The sequence below is a fragment of the Typopeltis vanoorti genome, chromosome 9 (assembly GCF_054136105.1).
Source record: "Typopeltis vanoorti isolate ZY-2024b chromosome 9, IOZ_Tvanoo_1.0, whole genome shotgun sequence".
NCBI classification, from domain to species: Eukaryota; Metazoa; Arthropoda; class Arachnida; order Uropygi; family Thelyphonidae; genus Typopeltis; species Typopeltis vanoorti.
Window position 1 is genome coordinate 20,236,012 of NC_143557.1, and position 20,562 is coordinate 20,256,573.

Consider the following 20,562-nt stretch of genomic DNA (forward strand, 5'->3'; position numbering starts at 1 on the left):
GTAATAAATCCATTTTCGGATACTGAGATAGTGGGAGCCATGGAGGAAAACTAATTGAGCTACAAAATGACTTTAAGTTGAAGTCAAAATTTAAGCAATCTTGTCAAGAGTTTTGGTTGCAGAAAGAGATCTCTGCTTGCTATCCTTCACTGTGGAGAGTGGTTAAGAAGCTCCTCGTTGCATTTCCAACATCATATTTGGTGGCACGTGGTTTTAGTGTGGTCATGCAACTTCTTTCGAAACAAAAAAATAGATTCCAGATAACTCAACGTGGAGATTTAAGACTCCTGCTAAGTGATATTAAACCAGACATAGGAAAACTGGTATCACTCCATGAAGCCATCCATCAATTAAGGATTTTCTGAACATTCAAGTGAATAGCATTATAATACAATGTTTTATTAGATTTTAATGTAATGTTGCTATTAAAGTTAAATGTTTTTTTGGATTTAAAATAAATGTTAATTTATTTTAAACCCAATGTTGTAAATTTACAACATTTAAATCCAATTTAAATGTTTTAAATTAATCATTTGTTTTAAAAATGTTATTACCGTTCCTTGTGGGTTGTGTGGATCGCTTTTCTGAATTTAGGGTAGGGTTGGGTGAGGAAGAGGGACCCTGACGATGAGTTTATGGAGTCGAGGGGGAGGTGGCCCGAAAATGTTTGGGAATCACTGATTTAAACCAATTAATTCGCGCGAGAAAATATTATTTAACTAAGACATACATATAAAAAGCAACAATGTTTTTGCAATCAAGGAATACGTTCTATCAAGCAGATAATGGTAATTGTAGAAAATGTAGTCGGTCAGTAAAAGTTATTGTATGACCAGTTCCCAGTACGTTTACTGTAGTTATTAAGGAGAAATAAATGTATAGAAATATTAAAGCCGAAACTATATTTCAGTGAGTGTACGTTGTTGCCGTGGTATGAATGAAAGGAGGGAAGAGAAAAAGATTAGCTGTGCCACTTTACGATCGGAGATGGTGAGGTCCACAAAAAATGTTATATTTTAAGAATGAGCATTACTTTAGTTTTAGAAGAAATACTTTACTTAATGAATATTAGTTTAATACGTTTCACAATGAAATACAATTTAATCATGTTTATGAAAGAGAAGCACAATGCAAATGAATGAAACAATCAATCAAAATCTAATTATTGGAATAAACATGACAAAATGCAACATTCATAACAATTTCGAAAGACTTTTAAAACTGTATATTTTTATGTATTTATTTCGTTAACAGATTATTTCATTAAATAATGGCATAAAATAATTTAATGTCTCCGTAGCGCTATTGGAAGAACGACGGTATATTGCATCCTTCGATTGGAAAAGGCTAAGCTGGATTGTCGTCGATACTGGAGGAATCGTTATGAGGGCTTTTTCAATTTAAGATGAGTTAGCCGATCTCATACGAAGGGTTTTTCATCCAGCATACAGGCAAATCGGGTTTAGAACACACGCAATTTATAAACCAAAAATACTGGTGATGGGCGGTAGATGTGTAGTAGAAGAATGAAGTAGTAGAGGAGAAGATTAGAGCGTGTAGCGGAGTGGAGTAGAGTTCCTTCCCACCATAAGCCTTTGCACTTCTTGGAGGCGCCACGTAATAATAATAATAATTTAATTCAAACACTTCGTTTTAATGAATGTAACTAATAATATTGGGCCTTTGCGGGCCGTTGAAGTAATTCCAAATCACTTAACAAGATGGTTTATCAAGTCGTTTTTGATTTATGAAATGTTATGTTGTTATATTTGTAAAGGAGCACTTCTTCTCAAAACCTTCAAGCAGCCTGTTATATGACATAAAACTGTTTTTAATAATTTAACATTGAAATTAAAATATTAAATTTCAACAAAATGAAATTTTTTGGGGAAAAAAATGCTGCATAAATCATCCCAAATATACCATAGTATAATCATATACTTTGTTCATTCCACGATCGAGATAGTTATGACGTTGCACTAAACCAGTATTAAACGTAATTCAACGGTTGTGTGTGCGTAAAAGATTATGAGAAACATGGAAAACTGCTGTTCTTTTTATCGGTATCTGATGTAGAGGTTATATGTCTACCACATATAAATAAATATATAACTAAGGAAATGGTTCCTCCAGGAAACGGATTTTCCATCATGCAAAATTGGAAAACACGAGCTTCATAGTCTTAGTTGCTCTCTCCTTGAATCCAGATTAACAAAAACAAACAACATATAGGATATTGGTAAAAAAAAAAAGATAGATATTATAGTAATCATCTTCATTTTTAAGTGCTTGGAATCTATCGAAATGAGAATAAAGGAAGACTACGATTGCAATAATAATCATTGGAATAAATGAAATTAATGGTTGTTTTAACGCGAGTTAGTAAAATTAGTGGATTCCGATAAATCCTTAGGTGAAAATCAAGTAATATTTTAAGAAAAGCAACCTTTTTTAGGGGAAGAGGGGTGGGGGGTGAAATTTAAGCCAAAACAAAGGGTAAGCTTTTTAAACAATATATATATATATATATATATAGGGATACCAAAAAAGATACCCATAAAATTCTTTTCAAATTCATTCTGATAGTATAAGACTTACTCTAAACGATTATGCACATATATACATATAAACAACCACTGCATACTGCGAGTCTAACCGACAAGGTAAAATACAAACGAGTAAGAACCATATGAAAGTTGGACTAGGGAATGTAAAAGTAACCTTTTCTAACATAACACAGTAACAAAAGAAAGAAATGGAACATGAGAATACACATCTAACGGACTTGAGGGTAGAAGCAACTATCCCACTCTGCCAAAGTTATCTTTCTTCAACTGACAGCCAAGGGGCAGGAGTTCTGACAACTGGTTCGGGATTTCAATTAGGTCCACCTATTAGTTCGAGGATGATGAGGGATTACAGTTCCACCCACTGTCTCCATGGCAACGTCTCAGTCGGATCGATACTCACGCAGCATGGTGTACAGCTGCCAGTGGTGATTCTCGTTGCCCTGGCAACGAGCATCTGGAGGTGGGCTGGTGCTCCTTGTCTATGGCAGACTAGCAGGACACCGGCTAGCCAGCAAACAGGGAGATCAATTTTTCACCGTCACCAAAGGACAAGATGGAGTAAGAAAGGGCAGACCCACCTCCAACTCCAGCGATGACCGTCACTCACATACATACATACACACACACATACGTACACAAGAGGAAAAAAAAAGTGAAGCACAAGTGATGTTTCTGCATAGTAATTGTGAAAACTAGTTAACTCTTGAGATATAGAGGAAGCAACACTTCGCTGCTTAGGATCTAGCTAACTGGTATGTTTGTGTGTACACACGTAGGAACATAACTCTCAACGTGTAACTGACTTGCCATTATTAGTGCACTACTAGATTTTATGAAAATACAGAATAGCTGAAAGTCACAATCTGAAGAAGTACATTTCTAAATTACCACAAATTAAAATTGAGCATGTTACTGGCTCTACTGTTAAATATAAATCTTCTTTTCTATAGTTCTAAATAAGGACTATATTGCGTGATACATTTGAAAAGCAATTAAATGTAATACACATATTTGAGCGAAACAACCTATAAATAAAATTGTCACGTACAACAGGAAGAAGAAATTTAAGAAGACTGTCGAGTATATAGCTAACGTAATTCTATTATGATCAAGTTTAAAAAAAAAAAAAAAAAAAAACATATACGCTACTGCAACAAGTCTTTTTAAAAATCTGTGAAGCAACTGCTTACACCATGGAGAAGAATGACGAAACCGTTCTACCCAGTAAGGGTCTTACTTCAGTAAGAAGTATGCCATATAGATTAAACCATATGACATATAGATTAAAATATATTATTTCATGTTATAGGAATAATCACCTAGAAATGTGGCAGTAACGTAATGTAAGGAGTTAATATTAAATGATTACACTTAAGAAGATTTAAAATGATTTAATAGAAATAAAGAAGTCGCTAATAATCATAATCTCAAAAATACACACACACACATATTTGCCTGACCTCCCATCTTTCGCTTTTACATCTGAATGAATTACTGACATTTTTCAGTCCGAAACAAATACTACCCTATCAAACTGTCCCTCTGAGAAGTATTTTTTGCAACTGGCGTATTTCGAATACATCAAATGTAATAAAAATTAAAGTGGTCGGACTGCTGATATTTAAGTAGCATGTAGTTAGTAGGCTTGAGGCATTTTAGTTTAAGTGCAAAAGTGTTCCATACGTGAATGTGTGTGTGTGTGTATACATAATATACTACTCCTTCATTTTTCTATGACGGAAATGTGCACGGAAACGAAGTGTTTTCGTGTGAATAAAACAAAAACATTACATTGAAAAAAAAAAAAAAAAAGTGAAATCATTTATTCTTTCTAATGTATTTCTCTGTGAGAAAAGTATGGTTTAGATTTGCAGACCAAATGCAATATATATATATATATATATATATTATGAAAACAGCTCTTTCTCTCTCTCTCTCTCATACTTACAATTAATTCTTACTTCATATAAAAAGGAAAATTTAAAAACATATATTAATAAACTTTTCAGTATTAACATAAATACACTAATGTTACCTGCAAAACAGAATTATTTTTTGTTTCACAAGTGATCATTTAAATTCACAATGTCAACATGGTAGAGGGCAGCAGTGCAGCCTATATAAGGCGAATGTTTAAAACTACACTTCACATTTTCATTAGTTCACCGCAGAAAAATTCATATGTGATTGGTTATATTTCCTGTGCCACGTATTCTCTGCTAGTTAAGCAGGCAGAACGAACGAGTCTGTTAAAGGTTTACCAGCTGATTGTAATTATTTTCAACTACCGTGTCGAGTGATAAATTTAAAGGCATTTTTCTCTTTTTCCCTAGATTAATATCAACTCTACAATCGATACTTAGCGTAACAGGCTCGTGCGGCACATTAGTGGTAGATTCTTACTATGTTTCTTTATCTGACAACTTTTTACCGCGGAAGTTCGAAAGGAATCCTTATTCTACTTACTGTACCAGGCAAGCATGGAGAGCGGGGAGCTGTAGGTAGTCAAACGAATGTTTCCAGTGACGCTGATGAAATTGGTCAGTCCAGTCAAGGGGTCAGTTGTGAAACATACCACACTCACAGAGAACTGGCACTGCTGTTTGTTCTTCGCAGCTAACACGACCTGGTCACCACTGACGACGGCGCTCTCTGCAGAAATGGAAGCTTGTGCTAGGACTACCAAGCAAGGCTCGGAAGTACTCCTAGGCAAACAGCCTTTTGCTCCTCCGCCCCATAAGGCTGTGTGCCTAGTCATCCATCGACAGCAGGGCTCGCGCCAGCAGGCGCACACAAGCGTAGTAGCGGAATGCTGCTGAAGCCCGCAGAGAGAGAGAGAGAGAGAGAGAGAGAGAGAAAGAGAGAGAGCAGATATTGACTGACGCTGGTGCTATCGTCGTTCGAGGGGAAGCACAGCGGCCAACAGCAGGAAGAAAGGAAAACGAAATCCCACTGCTATCAGTGAGTCATTCAAATCTGGAACTTGAGCAGCCTTCAGGCAGTTTCATCAGATCCATCAAAGCCTAATGCAGGTTTCTTCGGTGCCGCAGCGCATGCAGCACTGATGCAACTGTTTCCTCCTGTTCAGACCACGTGTCTGTAGGCGATTACTTCTGCCGGTAGGGAGCACAATCAGAAGCAAAACCGTACTTTTCTATTTCCCCAGAGAAAACTGTAGACTATGTGCAAGTTAGAAGTCTGACCACGGTTGTGTATCCAAGAGCGCAGTCTTACAGCGTCAGCGAGGTGGGGGTCTGCAACGTCTTGACCTGCTAGACCCTACCAGGAGCTGCTTGACAGGCAATCACATTGGCAGCGCGCCTTCCCGCCAACTCTCTCCCGCCCAGGCGGGAAAACCGGCCGATAGTAACGGTCGTCTCGTGCCTAAGGGAATGAAAGCGGGCGACAGGGGAGACGTCGGTCACGCGGAGAATGTTGGAAACAGCAGGGCGCAGCTGCAAGCTTTGGCTAAGAAGGCATTCACCACGTCATGACGGACTGGATCTGACTTGGCTATGATAAGGGCGAAAGGTACTTTCTATAGTGTAACAAGAAAACCTGCCTTTCGCCTCAGCAGGTGTTTTGGAAGCCCAATGAAACATTTATATCTAAGTTTGTTTCAGTTTCCGTACCTCTTCTACTATTCGCAGGTTTGCAAGGCACATGCGGAAAAATTATCGTGATATAAGGGACTGTTTAGTGACGATAACAAAATTCTTTCCCTTTTGACAGAAAAATATTTACGAAGTATGAAAAACCATGCTTAGAAGCCCTCTCCTGATACACCTTCACTAATGAAAAAAAAGAGAGAAATATCTTGAACAATCACTCTTTGTACAATAATCATTTCATTTTCACTAATGTAAAGAACTCTATACATTGTGAACTAGAGAATTAGGTCGATATAAGCTATATGAATGGAGAAATTCACGACCGAAGCAAAAACTTCGAAGTAATTTAACAGCGGTTACCATATGCTGCTGCTCTATAGACCCATATGATGACCCCCATTTCTTAGGAGCGAACAGACCGTCTTACAGCTTCCTAATCACTCATTTTCTCCCGTCAGCGGCTTGCAGAGAACGCGTGTCGCCTCCATTATTCTGACTTTATCTGGCCTGACTGCCTGAGGCAGTTGCCTTCATTTCTCTCCTACGGTAACTCGCTCGGCGGAGCGGCAACAAAATTCCTCCCCGTTATCCGATGCCCCAGGCCTCCGACTTTTCATTTGAAGAGGTCAGCAACTAGAGAAGGCAATCTAAACTTGGAAGGGAGTTGAGGCGGGGGCCGCTGGGAGGAAAGGGCAGTCATTAAACACGAGCACATCTCTAGGCACAGCATCACAATTACGGCTGTGATCGATGCACGAAAGGGGAAGCAGCGAGGAACTCCCTCGAGTGGAACATCTCCCTCCACGGCTGAAGACTCACGAAGATACTCCTTAAGAATGTAGAGTGCTTTATCGATGTCCTGCAGCACTGATAACGGCCTATTGAGGACACCGTCTCTCTAGCTACTTTGCACGTCTCCACTCACCTGCACAGCGCTATCAGTGTCCCGCGTATCAACTGCACTAAGATTACTCGTTAGAAAACTTCGCTTCAAGATACAGGCAACATGCAAAATCCTACACTTTTAGGTCTTCCAGTATAGTAAAACAGTACAGAAGTTAAATGAACACAGCAGTCTCGTGGGTCCAAACGTTCTTTTCTTACTATTTTTCCCCTTTTTTAAAAGGAAGGAAGTGGTTTGTGTCATGATTTGACACATACAATCAAATCAAATACAACACAGATGATTGGGGAGGAAACGTTAGCATCATTATAAAGAATTTTTGAAGCGCGTGAATTTCAATAATTAAAACTTTTTTAAAACATACAATATCCTTAAAAGAGCTTTCCATTTTGCATTAAGTGCAGCGTAGTCGCTGAAAACCTTGAGATTTGTTTCCTTTGATGAAAAATAAGCTGACATAAAATGAAGGAAAATGAAGCTAAAAAGTAATTTCACCAAAAATCTTTTCTTCTGCTATATTAAAATTAAAAAGAATGAAGAACTTTCTAAATGATAGGGAAAATAAATAGGTGCTGCACATAATCTGAAAAGCTGTTTCCAAGTCAGTAATAGGGCTGATCAAAGTCAGCAAAATACATATTCTCAGAAAATTCGCTGAATGTGCAACGAAACCAGTGCCAACACGTTACTGGAGTAGTCGTACACATGATATCTAAGAACTCCATCCGCAGCCCGTGAAGTACACAGCCCCACAGTCGATCACACCCAGTCAGACGCCAACGTTATAGTCTGCGTTTACCTGCGCATGCCTAACAGTGACTAAAACAGTAATCAAGACTGACTGAAGCATCGAGTCAAGAAATGTGAATGAAGAACGAGTTCAGTAGAATCGATCAGGGAAAGCCTTTCTACAGCACGCTTCTTTCAATGACGTAACAAGCACATATTCATATGTCACAAATTACGTTAAGGCTACTCCGAACGATCAGCTGTTCTGGAAAATATGACAACAAAAATGAAGTATTGCCATTTACAGGAAGTTGAATAAAACGGCGAGACAGAATCTGTGAATAAACTGAGAGTAATTTTAAACAATTCTTATTTCCATTTTTATAACTGGAATTAATTTCTTAAAAAACTGCGACATTCGCATACGGCTTCTCGTCTGTGTGTAACAGAAACAAATACAGTAAGTAAAATCGAAACTGAAGCGCAGGATTCATGCGTCTGAAATCAAAACATTTTAATTATGATTTTCGTTATATATATATATATATATATATCCCTCTTTCATAATTGTGGATAAAAAGTTAACGGAAAAAGAATTCTGTTGATGCGCTTCTTGAACAGCTGGAGATTGTAGGTTTAAAAAGTGTGAGAGAAGATATTCAAAGAGGAGAAGTAGATGGAATGAAAAAGAAAGAGGAAAAGTTGGTTCGGTGTAGGTTTAAAAGTGAACAGTGAATGGATGTTGAGTAGCAGCTCCTTGTGTTGTTAGTCTTAGAAGACAGAGAGAGGAATAATGGCGGTTAGTTCAACAAAATTACAAGATATGGCTATGAGGCCAGCACATTATGTTTGTTAATTGCATGTGTTCTCCGACAAGTTTTGTCCGTATGAGAACTATCACACCTCGAGTTGAAAATTCCTGATAAGGTCTCCTCATGTCTTATAAACGATTCGACCGAAGTCGTTCCAATAAAATAAAAAAAACACTGTCTCGTCTTCGAGGACTATGCTATGGAATGCTCATTTTATAGTGAAACGCATTTGACATTATGAACAATCAAGGCTTTATAGTTTCAGCTATGTGGGCCCGCTCTGCATGGTCGCAGTAAGTTCATCACTATGGAAACTTTCATTTATTCAGTAGAAACATTTGTTTGCTATCGTTAATTAAAAACATAATCTTTTAACCATTATCATGAATGTAAGTTATAATATTCCACATACTTACCTTTTCTTTCAAAACTTCCAGATTAACAAAATTATCCAAGAGAACGATAAGGAGCCTATGGCGATAAAGAAAAATCAAGTGGACGAGCTAACATCGGATTGCTACCGGAAAGTGTATGAATCCTCTGAAATCTTTCGTTACACAAAGAATTTCGAAGCAATATTGGATGCAGAAGAATGAAAGAAGAAACTACTTACATCGATGTAATATAAATTTGAGGAGACGAACAAAAATAATGAATAGCATCACAGTGCAGAAGCACGAGTTGGGTGATTACTGCTATTATTACAGAACCTGCAATCAATCACGCGATTCATTGAAGACAGTGGCTATAGGCAAGTCATAGTCTGTCATCCTGTTTTAGCTGATTTACCAGCCGCACTATCGTCGCTCACTCAAACAATTCAATCGATGCCATCACCCCCCGTGCAAAATAAAAAAAAAAAAATAATAATAAAAAGTAACTTCTGGATTGTCCGTTTCCTTCGTTCTGATTCTTCAGAAATCTCCCCACCATCTATCCTATAAAGACCGCTCAAAAATGTGCGGCTGAGCCGTATCAACTCTTCTATATTCAAATTGAATATAAAATCGAATTTCATCGAAATTCAGGCGATCACAACTGTGCAGAGTAGCCCAAGTGTGGTCAAATCAATATTTACTATTACAACCGTCCTCTATCTTCGCTTTCGCAATCTGTTCCCTGAACTTCAACCCCGCAAGATCCGTGCTACTTCCAGTATAGTCGCATAACAGAATGCACTTCCATTTAAGGATTCCAACGTTCAGTAATACAATACGAGTCGGAGCTCGTACAGTCGGTTACGTTTATTCGACCATGTTTCAAATTCTCCAGAAGTGCTACAGCATTATTACTAACCATACTAACTCTGCCCAGCTTTCCATCAATCTCAAACAACTAGTTGCAACTCAGTATCAATTTACCATGCGTCAACCTATGAAAGGTTTTTGTAAAATATACAAAGATCACAGTAGATGCATTCCTTTCGTCGATTATCTTGTTTTTAAAAGAAGACCTCCCTTTTAACAAATCCATGTTGCCCTTTATATATATAATCGCATCCATATTTATCCAATTCTGTATACGAGTCCTTAACAACTACTCCAATATGTTCATATGTGGAGTGTATATGATGATACAGGAACTGGGTTTGTTAGAATGACGGGATGAAGCAAGAGGGCTAGAAGACCAGTATCTTAAGTTAGTCAACTGGTGTACTCTCCAGCTTAGTTTGTTTCGCGGGAAGAAAATCGCAAGTTAAAAATCGTGCTACTTGCATAATAAATCTGCTTCAAAAGCCATTATGAAGGGTCTTTGCGTCATCAGCGTAATTCAAATCTAGGTCTGTCTCTCCAACTGAAGGACAAATGTAACGTTGTCCTAGTGACTGCTATGGAGAAAGCGTTGACAGCGGAAAGCCGTATGCAAGATACACATCGCAATTAACAAAGCATATTTGGAGAGGTTTCGGTTCAACCATCAACTGTGTGTGTGTGTTAGTCAGGGGGAAATGAAAATGCTAAGGTAGCAAGGATGACCCTGTATAGGGACTAGAGTCTGCGTAATGGAAGACTATCAGTCATGGTGCACTCGTATCTGTATGCATATACATGATGTATAACACACACACACACGTACATATACGAATGCCGTATCAAGAATAAGGAGAATGAGTTTGTGTTTTTGGGAGTTTGCATGTCTAGTATTACTGGTGATAATAAAACGCAGTTTACATAAAATAATGTTCAGAGAAGTTGAATGGTACAGCATATTTCAGGAAGATATGAGGCAAAAACAAAGTAAGGAAGCGCTACTTCTAACAGGCATGTTTTGCCAACTCAGAATTGGCAATCAGAAGGCAAATTACGCTGACTGTGAAAGTTCATCGTTCGAGATGGAAGGGAGATGGACCGAACTTTTGATAGAAAATAAAACACAGGCCAATTAGAATTATTCATATAATTTATTTCAATCAATATACTCTCCCTCAGCTTCGATACAGCATTTGGCACGGTCAATTAATTCGTTAAATGAGTTTTTATATTGGTTTTTGGGATACAGTTGAGGGTCGTGGTTACTGCCACTTGAACGTTTTCAATGGTGTCGTATCGCTTTCCTTTCATCGGCAAATGAAGTCAGGGGAAGAGAAAGAAGTCACAGGGTGCTAAATCATGTGAATACAGTGAATGATCCAACACACAAACTTGGTTTTTTCTCAAACTGTCTCACATGTTCGAAAGATGAGATGGTGCATTATCGTGCAAAAGTGACCAGCTGCCTGCATCACGATATTCATGCCGTACGCGACGAATTCTCGCTATCAATCACTTCAAAACTTCGAGATAAAACTCGCCATTGACCGTTTGGCCAAGCGGAACGAATTCTTTGTGGATAATTCCCTTGGAATCGTAGAAACAAATCAGCATTGTCATTACTTTTGACTCCTCCAAGCGACTTTTTTTTTTTTTTTTCCGGATGCTCCTGTTCTGGTGGTCTCCACTCAGCACTCTGGCGCTGTTTCGATCTCATACTCAAAGCGCCACGTTTCGTCACCAGTAACGATCGTTTCGATGAAGTTTGAGTCTTTACAAGCGGTTAATGAGGTCCTTGCAGTGTTCAATTCGATACATCTTTTGGTCGTCGGTCAACTTGTGGGGAACAAATCGCGAATTCAATTTACGAAGGCCCAAACTCTCGGTCAAAATGTTGAGCACAGTTGATTTTGGAATCTCCAATTCATCTTCAATTAATCTCAAGGACGATTTCGGGTTTTCTTTGATGAAATCACGCACTTCTTGGATGTTAACTTCGCTCAATCGTTTTTGGACGGCCCGGCTTTTCGTCGTCCTCAAGCGTCTCACGACCACTTTGAAATCGCTTAAACCACTTGTAAATTTCTGTACGGGATAAGCAATCATCACTGTATGCTTTTTGAAGCATTTGAGGAGTTTCTGTAAAACTTTTACCAAGTTTAACACAAGTCAATCGCAGCTCTTTGTTTGAAACTCATTTTCTGACCATTCGTCAAAACACACAGTAACTATAACTCGACTTCTAATGAAACAAATGTCATAAACAGTTGACACAACACTAATGAAAGTTGCCGCTTTCGACAACAAAAAGATACAACAGGTGGCGTCACTAGTTTCTTGTATTTTCGAAAAGTTCGGTTTCTTTTGGGACAGAGGGTGTATGTAATAAGAAGGCAATTGGAGTTCCATATAGTGTTAAGGCCATTACAATTCCACCTTCATTTCAATGATATTATAAATGGATTACAGAGCTATTGAATTTGTAGATGATGCAAAGTTAGGAAGTTACTAGGAACAAACTGAAGACTCTTCAGTATGGAAAAAACGACTCGGTATACATACCATGTTAATATAGCTAAATGTTAGGTTTTATGCCGGGATCCACGGATGGCAAGGTTGCGTAAACAGACATACCATAGTCATAGGACACGTTAGGTTCCAGACCACCGTCGTATAGCGAATCACCCACCCACTCACACTTTTTTTTTTTTTTTTAAATGGTTTAATCAGTGGCGGCTCGTCCATAAGGGCTGCAATGAACGCAGCCCTGCTGTCTTTATGAATGAGCCGCCATTGGGTTTAATAATATTTTAAAAGAGACATATGTGCAGAAATGACGTCGATAAAGTATTTATGTCAAATACGTAACACAAAATTAAAAAAAAAAAAAATGCGCAAACGAAAAAGTATTGAGGAAAAGATCAACAACTGGTTTGGTCGCCTACGCGCACATTAAGTTTTACCCATTTCGGCAATATTATCACCTTTAAGGATAACCCAATTTTAACTAGTGTGGCATTTTTCACTTGACTCAGAACTTCATCTTTGTTTTTAACAACAACCGTCACGACAGTAGTGCAAAGTAAGTTTAACCTGCAGCCAACTTCAGTTTTCGATAAACGATAATTTTAACCTTACCATGTGATGTAATAGGTTTATGCATTTTTTCATTGGAAGCAATAGACCCTTACTTTGATCTGTTATTATTAACAGCAATAAAATAAAATAACAGTTATAAACAGTTTATAATTCGCAGCGAAACACCAAAACCTAGACAATGTAGTGAGCAACAACGTCATAAACAAACAATCCATGAAAACTGTCGCTCCCGTTGATTACGGGAGCGTCATGTCATTAAAAGTGTCGTATAAACGAATCTAACGTCGTATAAATGGGCATTGTCATAATTGAAAAGCGTGGTATGAGAGGATCGTCGCAAGGTGGGGTATTACTGTATTCCAGCGGCGGCTCGTCTATAAGGGCTGCAGTCCCTCCAGCATAAAATGAAAGTTCCTGTTTTATTATCGCCGTTTTTAAATTTTTATATATTTATCTAAAAACTGTTATTTTCTTCTTAGTAATACAATACCGCTCGATAGTATTTTATATAATTCAATTTGGAGCAATAGTTGTATTTTGCAATAGTCAATGTGCAGTGCGGGCTAGGGCTAGTATACTCAACGCTGGAGCTGCATTCAATGCAGACCGCTACCTAGTGGGGATAACGTGTGATTTACGTGCAGTTTGGGCTGGTAGCATTGCAGCCCCAAGATGCGTTGCTACTACACACGAGCACAAAGAACACAGATTAACGTCGTCGTAGTTAAATACTGTGCGGTTTTTCTTTTTTTCTATTTAATTCTAGCATTTCATTTATATACCGGGCGATTATAAAATAACGTCAAGTGTTCAGAGCCCTCTAGCGAGTAATGTATTGGACGAAACACACCGATATTCGGTAGACATACACAGTTGAACATGGGGATTCGCTTTAACGAAAGAAAAAAAAAAGTACCAAAAGTCGCCAACAGGGGATATTTTGGCGCTGTCAAATTAATTTTAGTAGGTGTGACTAATGAATGACTAAATGGCAAATGAGAGAAAGCACATCAATTTCATGACGTTTATTGTTAATTACAAATGAGGTTCAATATGACCACCATTCTGATGTTCCAGGAACTGCATACGGTGCACGACATTTTCCACAGTGGCTCACAACATATCGGAATTGATTTGTCTCACGTGTAACGTTATTCGATCTTTAAAAGTTGGAATATCGGGTACATGTCCTTGATACACAATGCTTTAAGCAATCCCCACAGCCAAAAGTCACAAGGATTGAGATCAGGCGATCTCGGTGGCCATTGCATTGGAAATGCACGACTAATGATTCTTCTGTCAGAGAAATGTTGTCGCAAAACACGCTGTACCCGAAGTCCGATGTGTGGTGGTGCACCATCCTGCATGAAGATGGTCGAATCGAGACATTCTCTTCGCTGCAGTTGTGGAACCACAAAGTTTTGTAGCATATTGGCAAACCTATTAGCATTGACAGAACAGGTCACTGGCCCATTTTGGCAATTTTCCTCATAAAAGTATGGACCGATGATAAAAGATGCCATAAATCCGCACCACACTGTGACTTTGGGTGAGTGGATAGGCATCTGCAGACACACGTGCGGATTAGTTGCAGCCCAAATGCGACAGTTGCGTGTGTTAATATCGCCGCTCAAATAAAAGTGCGCTTCGTCACTCCATAAAATCTGCCACAGCCATGCATCATCCACTTCCATGCGCGCTAAGAATCTCAAAGATAAGTCGATTCGTGTGGTCGCATCACCAGGGCGCAATTCTTGAACATGACTGATTTTATAGGGGTAAAACTTCAACATCTGATGTAGGATTTTCCACACCGTTGTGTATGCGATATCCGTTTGCCGGGATATTGCTCGTGCACTGCTGGTACACTGCACATTCGTCATCTCCTGTTCCACAATAGCAGTTGCAACTTTTTAAATTGTTGGTGATTGATTGGTTTGTATCCCCTGCCTACCTGCACTGCTAGAGTTCCAGTAGCTTCAAATCGCCGAATCAGTTTTCGTAAGTTTGTTAGGCTAATCGGTCCTTTTCGTAAATTTTTCATACGCCGAAAATCACGAAGCACTGGCATTATTGTTCCGCTGATAATAGTTTGACTAACAAAGCACGCTCACGTAAGATAAGAGGCATCGAAAAGCAGTTCGTCTACGAAAGATAAGAAATCTCACAGGCTTTCCTTTTATTGCATGATCGCTCACAAGAAACACGATAATGCAAATTAATGCATTTTACTCGGCAAACAGCGCCAAAATTTCCCCTGTTGGCGACTATTGGTACTATTTTTTTTCCTGTTAAATCGAATCCCCATGTTCCACTGTGTACGTCTACCGAATATTGCTTGCTAGAGGGGTCTGAACACTTGATTATTTTATAATCACCCGGTACTTTGTAGAAATGAGCGAAGAGAAGAATTCTGTTAAATATCGCTAAATTTTGTTATATTAATGATATAATTTTTTTCAATCCATATTGATTTTCTTACGAGCCGCCACTGCTGTATTCTGTTGGCGAGATTCTATTCGTGGAAGAATATCGTTATGCTGTTTTCTAAGTGTGATTGGTTTCAAATTACAAAAGACGTTAACTACATGCTTTCTCCTTCCGGTTTGTTTTGCGAGATAAAAACTTCTTCCGTCCTCACGAGAATGGCTACTTACCTTCAGCTGAAAAAACCCCATAAAGATTCCTCGCGTTCTATACCCGTTTCTTTACAACCAAACACAAAATATTAAGTAGAATTCTCGACCGTATAACTGCAATGCGCTCATACAGGGTATCCCAAAATTCACGCAAGATTTACATTTAGCGCCATTTGTGCGGTAAAGTGTTGCCAACGAGAAAAAAAAAAAAAGCATGACAGCTGACAGTTCAGGGTTATTAAAAATGGAACGCTACACGAAAGAACAACGCATCTTCATTGTTGAGCAATATTTTAAAAATAATGAAGGTTTGGCAGTTACAGTTCGCAATTTTCGTACAAAATATGGTCGGAATAGTGATTTAACTTGGTGGCCACTAGTATTTTTTCCAATGAAAATTTATACTTGCTTATCATATCAAATGATAGCAGTTAACAAATTAACTATGAAAATAGAATAAATACACATGCAGCATTTATTATGCAACTAAATTAAACCATCTCACAATAAGCAAAAACATTTCTCTTTACTCTGGATAAAACAATAGTCTTTACAATCGTTGTTTTTTTTATTTGGATTACTCAATTTGTGGTAAAATTTTTAAACACCAGAAAACAATGTATGGTCAAAACGTGCCTACAACACCAGTGAAGTGGTGACACATCCCTCAAGCGCACGGTTGCCAGTAGACACATATGCACGAAATTGGCAACGGTAACACTCGCACTCAAAGACAGAGGAATTACAAAATGTTCGTAATAAAGGGTGTCCCAAAATTCACGTAAGATTTAAATTTAGCGCCATTTGTGCGGTAAAGTGTTTCCAACGAGGAAAAAAAAAAAAAGCTGACGGTTCAGGGTTATTAAAAATGGAGCGCTACACGAAAGAACAACGCATTTTCATTGTTGAGCAATATTTTAAAAATAATGAAGGTTTGGCAGCTACAGTTCGCAATTTTCGCACAAAATATGGTCGGAACAGTGATTTAATTTCATCAACTGTGAAAAGATTAATTAAAAAATTCAAGGAAACTGGATCAATTAGTGATGTTATTCACTCTGGCCGTCCTTCAACAAATCGTTCAACAGAAAACATCGAAGCAGTTCGTGAGAGTGTTGCTGAGAGTCCAGGAACATCAATTCGGCACCGTGGCCTTGAATTGGGCATTTCGAGAAGCTCTCTACAGAGTATTCTCACGAAAGGTTTGCATCTTTATTCTTACAAAGTTCAACTGACTCAAGAACTGAAGCCTACTGACCACACACAGCGAAGAGAGTTCGTTGAATGGATTATGGAACAACAAGTGGATGCTTATTTTTCGAACAAAATCATCTTCAGCGATGAGGCTCATTTTCATCTTGATGGCTTCGTTAATCGACAAAATTGTCGCATTTGGGGTTCAGAAAATCCACGAGTGATTGTTGAGAAACAAATGCATCCACAACGTGTCACTGTTTAGTGCAGATTTTGGGCTGGAGGCATCATCGGTCCATTCTTCTTCGAAAATGCGGCTGGTAAGGCAATAACAGCTAATGGTGCTCGCTATCGCGACATGATAATCCAGTTTTTTGTGCCTAAATTGCAAGATATGGATGTGGACGACATGTGGTTTCAACAAGACGGTGCCACATTCCATGCAGCCCGAGAAACAATTCAATTACTGCATGAGTCATTTCCTGGTCGTGTAATTTCCCATTTTGGTGATCAGAATTGGCTGCCCAGATCATGTGACTTAACGCCGTTGGACTTTTTTACTGTGGGGTTTTTTGAAGTCTAAGGTTTATGCCAACAAGCCCACGACCAGCCACACCTTGAAGGAGGAAATTGAGCGCTGTATCAACGAAATTCAGCCACATTTATGCAAAACGGTCATGGAAAATTTTGACAAAAGAGTGCGTATGTGCAAGCAAAGCCATGGAGGCCATTTACCCGATATGCTATTCCGTGCATAACCCTATACTGTATACTTTATGAATAAATAAGAAATAACAATTTTTAATTAAAAACCTGTTTTCTATCAAAATTACTTCTTGCGTGAATTTTGGGACACCCTATATAAGACCACACCTGCCTGAGATATTCTGCAGAGATGTTTCCTGGATTTTTAAGGAATGAAGAAAGTGTGGAGATCACACAGATTCGGGTAACAAGTTGTCAAGATTGGGGAGGGTTAGCAATGGAGAATGACTACAAGCATATGGATACATGATAGATAGATTAAAGTGCTCGTGTCATGTTGAGAGCTATTTACCGAAAGGATGATGCAGAAGTTCTTTCAAAAGTTGGAACGAGAGAAAAAGGACGATAAGGAGAAGGGCATCCTTGCATGTAAGTGAAAATCGGGATTTCTGCGTGGAGAATGGTGAGTGGAATGCAGTACTTAAGAGGTGATAAGGAAACATAATGAACAAACTATAGTGCATAACAGACCTCTTACCACCAAAAACTAGGCTTCCTCTCTAAGGGGAAAATTATATCTCTCAGTAAGATACAGATGGAGACCGGATACAGAGTTAAGACTGAGACTCCCGCCTGATATCATGTGAGAATGAAAACCATTCGAATATCTAATTATCATCCTATTTATCAACAGGTAATATAATATACATTATCTGATCAAAAATATCCGGATGCCTGCTCATCCCACCTCTCACTCAAATATTGAGATGGTCCATCATTTGCTGCTATAACAGCCTTCAATCTTCTAGGAAGGTTTTCAGGTAGATTTTGGTAGGTTGCTCCGATAATTCCTTTTCATTCTTCCGGGAACATTATGGAGTCAGTCGCTAATGTCGAGCGATTCGGCATTACCCACAGATGTTCGACTGAGATTGAGATCAGGGCATTCAGGTGTGGCTGCGCAGCCATGCAAACTCGTGTTCTTCAGCTCCCTATGAACAGTTTTGGTGCTGGCGTTGTTTTGCAGAGACATTTCGGTAGTGAGAGCTGCAATCGAGGACAGGCGATTTTTCGCGGCACGCGCTTCAGCATTCGGCAGTCCCGCTCTGTCGCAATTTTGTTCTTCCTAGACGTTCCCACTTCACACTACCATCACTCAGAGTTGAACAGGAAAGTTGCAGCAGTGCAGAAATTTTCCAAACTGAGTTGTCGCAAAGGTGACATCTTATGATAGTGCAATGTCGAAAGTCACTGAGCTCTGCAGCATGATATATTTTACTTGCTATTTCCACTACTATAAAGGCATGTCCGGATATTTTTTTAAAGTTGAACGGGCACACATAATAGCTCTGCTGACCTAACGTCACAACTAACGATAAGGAAAATTGAAGGTAAGAGAGGGTAACTCTTGAACTTAATCGGTCCACATTAGCACTCATGGGAAATTCTATGATAACTGCAATGGAGTGCACCTAAAGCTCTCAACTTATTTAAATAATAGGGTAAAATGATTAATCATCAATTATTACTTTCATTACATTTCAATCCATTTTCGATGACTTCTTCAGTGCATGAAAAGGGTAGAAAGAAATAAAGTAGCATACAATTAGCCAGTATCGTCAAAACTATGGGGAACACACCTTGAAGGAAGGAGGCCAGGGAGGGGAGGTTGTTTAGAATTATAAAGGATATTAGGTCTGTTAACTAGGTGTTCTTCAGGCCGGTTTACCTATTCTGTAGGATGAAAAGTTCTGCCACTTTCGTATAAGTCCAGCTAACTCACCAACGGAAAAGCAGAGGGTGAAGTTCGACATCTCTGTTATGTGGAGATGTCATAACACCTGCATTCAATTTGCAATGTCTATCCAACATTTATTCGTAAATCTCATTTACATTAAAGTGGTTAATTTTTCTGACTGCTAGAGAATACGTAAATGGATTCGAAATACTGGTGCCTAAATGAAGTGTAATACCGAAGCTGTGCATCCATCTCTTCAGTCTTGATAGATTTCTACTTGGCCTTTTTTTTTTAGGGGGGGGGGGGGCAGGATATATCCAAATGTTTCTAGTTTCATGAATACATCGTCTTATAGTTTTATGCAAACAGACTATGCGAATCACCACGATTAAATTTCGCAGCCCGCTGATGAGCAGCATCAACCAGATAGTACTCTTTTCGCATTAAAAACTATTTGATCCATTCAATCCCTTTCTCCTCAAAGCTTTTATCATCTCAACAATTGCAAATGGTCCACATTCCTTGCCGAATTTTCATGTTCCCTAAGAGCCGCTTTCATTTCTTTCTTTTAATTTCCATGTCCGGTCCCTTTACACTATTTAACACATTTGGTTCCTGATACGTTCGATAGTTTTTATGAAGCCCACTTACAGCTTTAATTTCTTTCATGCATGTCAAGGTCTCGTGTTTATTTTTATTAATTTTAAAATTAATAAAAATAAACTTTATTAATTTTAAAATTAAAAATTTTAAATTTAATTTTAATTAAAAATTAAACTAAAAATTTTATATTAAAAAAATATATGTTTTTTAATATAAAATTTTTTATATTAAAAAATTGAATAAAAATAAAATTAATAAAATAAAAAATCATTGTCTCTTATTTATTCCCATTTTGCTACCTTCTTAATACTTTTCACAAAGTTCATAATCACACTTTTAATCCCACTAGTTTCTAAATCATTTCTGATATCAAACACACACTACTAAACCTACGTTACTTGATCTTTCTTCCTCTTGTGCACTACCTTATTTTCCAATCTTCTCGTTAGTATATGCTTGTTATTTCCACTTTCATAAGTGATGAAAAGATTTTCCTTCTTTTTAAATAGGGTATTTAAGATAGCGGGTTTATCAGGCTTATTCACAACTATTCATCATATGTAATGGATATTTCCCCATATCTACACACATGGTGACATAGAGTCTACTTCTAAGAATTTTACCAGACAATGGAAGATAGGAAAAATAGACAATTTTCCTTGTGACATCTAGTGCTATGTATGGTGCTACTGAACCTATAATATTTTG

At 38.2% G+C, this 20,562-nt stretch overlaps 1 protein-coding gene across 3 annotated transcripts in view; it reads right to left on the minus strand.

Moving 5' to 3' along the window:
• LOC150102912 (uncharacterized) overlaps positions 1 to 20,562 on the minus strand; it is a 536,005-nt gene that overhangs the window by 399,627 nt on the left and 115,816 nt on the right. The gene's annotated exons all lie outside the window — the stretch shown is intronic.